At 48.3% G+C, this 7,758-nt stretch overlaps 1 protein-coding gene across 1 annotated transcript in view; it reads left to right on the forward strand.

The window, feature by feature from the left end:
• Window positions 1-7,758, forward strand: part of ZC3H3 (zinc finger CCCH-type containing 3) — a 132,149-nt gene that overhangs the window by 90,595 nt on the left and 33,796 nt on the right.

Consider the following 7,758-nt stretch of genomic DNA (forward strand, 5'->3'; position numbering starts at 1 on the left):
TTTCCCTTTGGGATAACTGGTATTTCAGCACCCATGTATTTTTTCCCTTTGCAGAAGTCTTGGAAAATCAGTGGTGGGATGGTGTGGAAAGCATTTGCTACGTGGCAATTAATTAAGCAAGCGGAATAATTGGGTTTCTCTGCTCACAAGGAACCTTTCCTTCATTTCTTTCTCCAGCTGCTAAGACGTTTTCCAGACTCTTGAGGAATTTCCATGAAATCAGGGAGAGAAGCAAAAGGTCCTGGGCAATGTAGAGTTTCACAAAGAAATACAAAAGGGGAAATACAAGATTGAAAGCAGCAGAAAGCAAATTAAGGTTTGACATTGTCCGGAAATCAGCCCTGACCCCAATCTCGGCACGAGCCGCTGCTGCTGCCGGCAGAGGAATTGCACTCCGTGAGCTGGGACTGGCTCCAGCAGGGTTTTCCAAGTGTCCAGGCTGTTTTCCCAAAGGGCAAATCCTCACCTGCATGATTTCCTCAAGCCCTGCTGAGGTTTTAGCTCTTGGTTGGCGAAAGGCTGGTGGTTTTGGGGACTCCAGAGGTGGCAGCCGGCCCATTGAGCAATGTGATTTTATTTATTGGGGTTTTCAAATTTTCTCCATGGCCGTGTATTCCGGAGCCTTGGAGATACGCAGGATTGCTGAGCTCCCAAAAGTGGAGGTTTAAGAAGAGTTTTAAGTCCTCCCGAGCTGAGGCATCTCCCACACATTGTGATGGTGGCTCTAAACCTCAAAGGAACAAATTATTAATTAAAATGTGGTTGAGTTCAGCCTTCCAGAACTGGGAGGGGCTTTCCCTGGATCCAGATGCTCTCCCTGTCTCCATCCTGCTGTGTAACATCCCCTTCTGCCTCAGTTTCCCCACTCTGCTGAGACAGTGCTCAGCTGGGGAGACTGAAGGTATTGAATCCTGGAATGGTTTGGGTTGGAAGGGACCTGAAAGACCATCTTGTTCCAACCCCCTGCCGTGGGCAGGGACACCTTCCACCAGACCAGGTTGCTCCAAGCCCTGTCCAGTCTGGCCTTGGACACTTCCAGGGATGGTGCAGCCACAGCTTCTCTGGGCAATCTGTGCCAGGGTCTCACCACCCTCACAGAGAAGGATTTCATCCCCATATCCCATCCATCCCTGCCCTCTGGCAGTGGGAAGCCATTCCCTGTGTCCTGTCCCTCCATCCCTTGTCCCAAGTCCCTCTCCAGCTCTCCTGGAGCCCCTTTAGGCACTGGAAGGGGCTCTGAGTTCTCCCCAGAGCCTTCTCCTTTCCAGGTGGGACATTCCCAGCTCTCCCAGCCTGGCTCCAGAGCAGAGGGGCTCCTCTTGGAGCACCTCTGTGGCTTCCTCTGGATTCCCTCCTCCACTGCATCCGGCTGGGGATGAGTGACGATGCTCCTGAGCATGATTTGGGCTGCAGTGGGATAACTCCACAGTTGGAGATCTCCATGGTGCTGGAAGAAAGTGCTCCCTGGCCTCCCTGTTTACCAACTAATTTTAGAAGTGCTGAATGCCACAGAAATGCACTTCCCACTTCTTCAGGGATGATGAAATACTCAGCACTGCTGTTGGCTCACTGCCGCCCAGTGCCTGCGGGAATGATGCTCTTTCCTCTGAGCCACTCCTTTTTTCCAGAAGGAAAGGAGGGATTCAGGACTGGAATGTTTCCACCACCCATCTTCTGCCTTTGCTTTTAATGTTGGTGTTGTAAGAGGAATTAGGGAGGATTCTCTCTGGTGTGCCGGGCTTTACGTTTTCCCCTGGTCCATGGAAACATCCCAAGCTTCTTCCTTGTCCACCATGACCCACTTTCCTGACTTCTGTCTTCAACAGACCTTGAATGTGTTGGGATCATTCTGGAGGGATAAGGAGGAATTTGGTGGAGATCAGCCCAATGCACTGAGGTGTGAAAGCAGGAAAATTTGGAATGTTGCTTTCCTCAGGTTTCTGCTGGTTTTGGCATTGCTGGTGCTGGGATCCACTTGTGCTCACTCCTTTTGAGGTGAATTCCTTATGTTTGGGATTGCTCAATCTCCTGCCTCTTTAGAACTCAATCCCTTGGGTTTTGGGATTGTTTAATCCCTCAGACTCTTCAATCTCAATCTCTTGGGTTTGGGATTGCTCTGTCACTTACCCCTCTTGAACTCAATCCCTTGGCCCCTTTGGAAGTAATTCCCTTGGCTTTGGGATTGCTCAATCCCTTGCCCCTCTTTAGCTCAATTCCATGGCCCCTTCAGTCTCAGTGTCTTATCTTTGGGGTTGTGGGATCTCTTGGTCCCTTTTGAACTCGATCCCTTGGCCCCTTTTGAGGTCAGTTTCATGGCCCCTTCAATCTCAAGGCTTTTTTTTTGTGATTGGGGAAACCTTTCAATCTCAATCCATTCAATCTCAATCCCATGGTTTTGGGATTCTTCAATCCTTTACCCCTTTTGAGCTCAATTTCTCGGCCCCTTTGATCTCAATGCCTTCCGTGTCTTTGGGATTGAAGGATGCCTTGGCTCCTTCAGTTTCAATCCCTTGTTTTTGGAATTGTTCAGTCTCTTTGAGCTCAATCCCACGATTTTTTTTGGGCTCAGGCCCTTGTTTTTGGGATTCCTCCTTCCCTTACCCCTTTTTAGCTCAGTCCCTGGTTTTGGGGGTTACTGAATCTCTTACCCCTTTTGGCTGCAGTCCCATATATTTTGGGGATTGGTGAGTCAATTCCTTATCCCATTCAAACTTAATCCCTTTTTTTGGGATTACCCTTTCTCAGATCAGCTCCATGGCCCCCTCAATCTCAGTGCCTTATCTTTGGGATTGTGGGATCCCTTGGCCCCTTCCATCTCAATCCCTTGATTTTGGGGTTGTTCAATCCCTCAGGCCTTTTGAGCTCAATCCCTTGGCCCTTTTAAACTCAATCCCTTGTCTTCGGGGTTCTGGGATCCCTTGGCCCCCTCGGTCTCATACCCTTGATTTTGGGACTGCTCGATCTCTTACCCCTTTTGAGCTCAGTTCCATGGCCCCTTCAATCCCAATGCCTTGTGTTGGGATTATTTAATTCCTGACCTCCTCTGAGATCAATCCCTTGGCCCCTTTTGAACTCTGTCCCTTGGTTTTGGGATTGCTCAATCCCTTTGACCTCTTCACTCTCAATTCCATGGTTTTGGGATTGTTCAATCCTTTTGTCCCTCTTGTGCTCAATCCTTCGCCCCCTTCAGTCTCAATGCCCTGGCTTTGGGATTGCTCAATCCCTTTCACTTTATGAGCTCCATTCCTCAACTCTGGAATTTCAGAGATCAGATCCTGCTCCAGGCTCCTGGCCCACATCTGCTTATACAACATCCAACCCAGAGGTGCTTCATTAATTGAAGTTGCTTCATTAATAAAACATTCGTGACCACCTCACTCAGGGACACTGATGGGATGTGGGGACAATTGGGCAGGAAGACGGGAAAATCTCCGCTTGTTTAGCCGCAGCTCATCCCTTCTTCTTCCGTTGTCTTCTCCGGAATGAGGACTTGTGCTGTCCAGTGAGGGAAATAAATGACCCCCAGCAGCTGCGAGTGCTGATCCTCAGAATCTGCGGAACCCACTTAAATGAATAATAATTAAAGAAATAAATTTCCCCGAGTGCAGCCTCAAAACTTTCCGTTCAGCAATAAAGCCAAGGAGAGACTCGGAAAATGAATCGCTCGGCTCTTTCCAAAGGAAGCCGAGGTGGGTGAGGCGGGATGATAATGGGAACTATTAAAGGAGCCGGCGTGGTTTAAGGAAGCCTTTTCCAGGTCATGTGGGAACAGGCTGAGGAGAGGTGTGTGGTGATACTGACACCTGAGGGATAAAAGGATTGAGCAATCCCAAACCCATGGAATTGAGAGTGAAGGGGCCAAGGGATTGAGGAATCCCAAAGTCAAGGGATTGAAATTGAAGGGGCCAAGGAATTGAGCTCAAAAGGGGTAAGGAATTGAGGAATCCCAAACCCAAGGAATTGAACTCAGTGAGCCAAAGGAGTGAGCTCAGAAGGGGTAAGGGACTGAACAATTCCAAAACCACAGGATTGATGAGCAAACAATAACGGGAAGATGGGATGACCCTGTTGGGGTCATCCCCAAGTTGGAGCGCTGGCCAGCGGAGCTGATCACCTGCCTGCCATTGCTTGGGCAAACCCCCGATCGTTTCCCTCTGTGTGTAAGATTTACATAAATTATCCTTGATTTGGGATGGTGGAAGTAGGTGAGAAGCAATGGGCTCAACACTCATCATTCTAATGATGTTCTCACCCTCTTGCCCATCCCTTGGCCCCATCGCATCCCAACTCTGACTTTCTTCCTTTTTTTCTGCCTGTTCCATTTTTCTACATTGATTGATTTCCTCCATGGGGATGATTTCCATAAATTACCCTTGATGTGGGATGGTGGAAGTAGATGGGAAGCAATGGGCTCAACACTCATCATTTTAATGCTGTTCTCACCCTCTTGCCCATCCCTTGGTTCCAGATCATCCCAACTTTGCATTTCTCCCTTTTTTTGGACTATTCCAGTTTTCTACCCTGGTAGTTTCCCTCCATGTGTAAGATTTCCATAATTTATCCTTGATTTGGGACAGTGGAAGTAGATGGGAAGCAATGGGCTCAGACACTCAACACTCATCATTCTAATGATGTTCTCACCCTCTTGCCCATCCCTTGGTCCCAGCTCATCCCAACTCTGGATTTCTCCCTTTTTTTTTTTTGTGCTAAATCAGTTTTCCACAGCTTTTCCACCATTTAAAAGAAGTAAATTATTGGATAAGATTCTCAAACAGACCTTTCCATGAGATGAGGTCCTGATCCTTGAGCTGTGCCCTAAGAGCAATAAAGTCCTTCCTAAATAATTAAGCAGGTGATAATTAACTGTGATATTTGCAGCCAGTTTTTAATGCAAAGGAATATTTGGAATGTTCTTTTCCAGGTGTGTTTGTTGCATCCCAAGCCCTTGGGTGATGGGGAGCTGAGCAGGGGTGTTGGACTGGATGGGAGCATCCTGATATCCATGTGGGAATGCTGGAAAGCACCGAGTGTTGCTCCCGAGTGCAGTTCCTGGGCTGCCAAGGGAAATCTCTGCCAACCTTTCCCTGGAGGAGAAGGACCTTGAGCCTTGAGCTGTGTTTTGGGGTTATGGAAAAAAAAAACCAGGATGCAGGAGATGGACCTGGACCCTCTTGAGCTGAGTTTTGGGATTAAGGATATGAAAAGGTCGTAATTAAGTTATGAGTGTTGGTGGAGGGGTGCAGCATCCGACCCGCTCATTTTAGTCATGTTTTTGTTTGACAAGGAGAAATCGTGCCTTTTTCTCCTTTCCCATCAAAAGCTGGAATTTCAAACGCTGAGCCGAACGCTGCGGAAAACACCGCGGGACCGCTTGGCTGTGGATTCCTTCCGAGGAGCAGGGAAAAAGAGAAGGAGTTAGGCTGTAGCCCCCGCTATTAATCATAGCTGTAATCATGCATTTAATGAACATGACAGCTCCTGCTCCCTCCGGAGAGACGCGCGGAGTCTCCCGGCTGGATTGGGAGCAACAATCACTTCTCACCGCGAGCCACCGGCGCCGCCGGAGCTGCCAGCGTCGGGCTGGGATGATGCATTAAGAGAAACAACCCCGTTTGCACGGGCTGTGGGTTTCCTTACGGATGATGCTCTTCCAAGCGACTGATTCATCAGGAAAGGGGGAGAGAAATCCACCTGTCCCTTCCACAGGGTGGAAAATATCCCGGCTGATGCCGCTGTGCTGGGTGTAATCACTTCAGAAGCCCTTAATGTGCAGTTCTTGATGCTCTCCCCGGCAGCTTTTTGTATTTTCCTGCTTTTTTTTCCCCCTCTCTGTTCCGTTCCTGCTGCCTTGGAGTGTGCACAGGGGAGGAACTTGCCGTGGCACTGCTTTAAATTTCCACAGTGAGGGCACTTTGGCAATGCCAAGGATGTGCGAGTCGCTCTCCTGATCTGACAGCACCGCTGTGTCCCGATGTTCTCCCCAACTGGGAAGCAATTGAGGAGAAAAACGGGACAGGTCTGGGACTGGGATGTGCCCAGTGTTTTGTCTGGAGAGAACGAGATTCCCAAAGTTGAGCCCTGGGGGCATCGTTTCAGCTTTTTGTTTAATTTAGGCCAGACTGCAGCAAATTTTGGCTCCTGATGTTTGAATTTAACCCTTCTCCTGTTTTCCATTGTCTTTTGATGTCCGGATTTCACCCCAATTTCAATAATACACCCTCCGATGCCAGGAATATGATTTATTAATGTATTTATTAATGTATTAATTAATGCAAATCACTTGTAGTGACCAATTGGGAATTCTGAGTTGACAACCAGTCTAAAAATCCAAATTTAGGGTCCTTGGACTTCCTGAAAAGTCGGGAACATCCAACCCCCTCTCTTGCACCCCCTTCTTGTTACTTTGATGCCCACAAAGCTTTTACTTGTATTTAAAGGTCTTTTCCACAATATAACAGCTTCCAAAAATACCCTTGTGCCAGAGCCTGAGCTTTCTCCATAAATCCCAGTGGGTGGTGAAATGTGTAATTACAGAGCTTCCTTGGGTTGGCTTCTCCTGGGAAATATTTGGGTGGTTTTCTGATAGTTTGGAGAGGATTTGCATGTGGGGTGAATAATTAGGGAGTAGGAAAGCGTGGATGGAGGGTTTCTTTTCCAGCTTCCAGGTGCTTTACCAGATCTGGATGAATTTTGTCATGGGTAGGACCAGCCCTTGGATAGTTAAACTGCCTTTGGGATGTGAGTTAATTCCTGGGAGGGGAGATGCACATCATATTAGAGCATGACATCTTGCTGGAAGATAAAAACTGGGAAAAAACTCCCCAAAAAATCATTCCATGGATGTATTTTTCCTACATAAAAATTCCAACCCACTGGCACGAGGCTGTTGGCCCCTTTTTTTAGTGTCTCTTTATCTCTTTTGTGATTCCTCCTTTCTGGCCATGATGACCTTTAAGGTCAGTTCCAGCCCGAACCATTCCACGATTCTGTGATTCCTAGATGTGGATTCCCGGCTGCTTTAAATGGGAACGTGTTCATCCCTGTGTATCCACTTTTATCCCCAAATACTAAATATTATGGGGGATCGGCCCCTGCCCTTGGGAGCTGATTCCTGGTATAGAAAAATGCTGAAAACAGAATTCCAGAGAGCTAAGGATGCTCCAGCCCTATCCTAATGGATTTTAATTTGGGGCTTTCTCCCTGCATCGCTTGGGAAGTCAACCTTGCTCTTAACTGGAGATGCTTCAGCGGCATCTTCGGAGAGTCCCAAAGTTGACAGATGTTTATTGTAGCACTAAAAAAGATGCTCCTACAGCCTGGGACAAGAAGGAATTAAAAAAAACGGGAAAAAACCCCTCTCAGTGGTGGCTCAAATGCCCCGTTGATGGAATTTGATGTGCGGAGGGAACAGATGGGGCTTTGCCGACGCCGGCAGCCGAGTGACAGCTCGCGGTGCCGCGCTATCAAATTCCACTCGCTCACTTCCCAACACGCCCGGGATGGCAGGTGAGTGACTGAGCCGCTCTCATCCCACCTGGAAAACTGAAATCCAGCCTTTCTTTCCCATTCGTTCTTCCCTGCACCAGTCAAGGATGATTTAATTCCGTGCGTGCATGGATGGGAGCGGGCGCTGGGCTTCCCCGTCTGTCTGCGGGGAGCGGCCAAGCCAAGCGTGGAAATTTGCTGGATTGATAGTGGAAGCGTGGGATTTGCCTGGAGAAGTGTTTTGGCACGTTTGGGTGCTGAGGGGGAGAAATT

Source organism: Corvus brachyrhynchos, unplaced genomic scaffold (assembly GCF_000691975.1).
Source record: "Corvus brachyrhynchos isolate BGI_N302 unplaced genomic scaffold, ASM69197v1 scaffold89, whole genome shotgun sequence".
NCBI lineage: Eukaryota > Metazoa > Chordata > Aves > Passeriformes > Corvidae > Corvus > Corvus brachyrhynchos.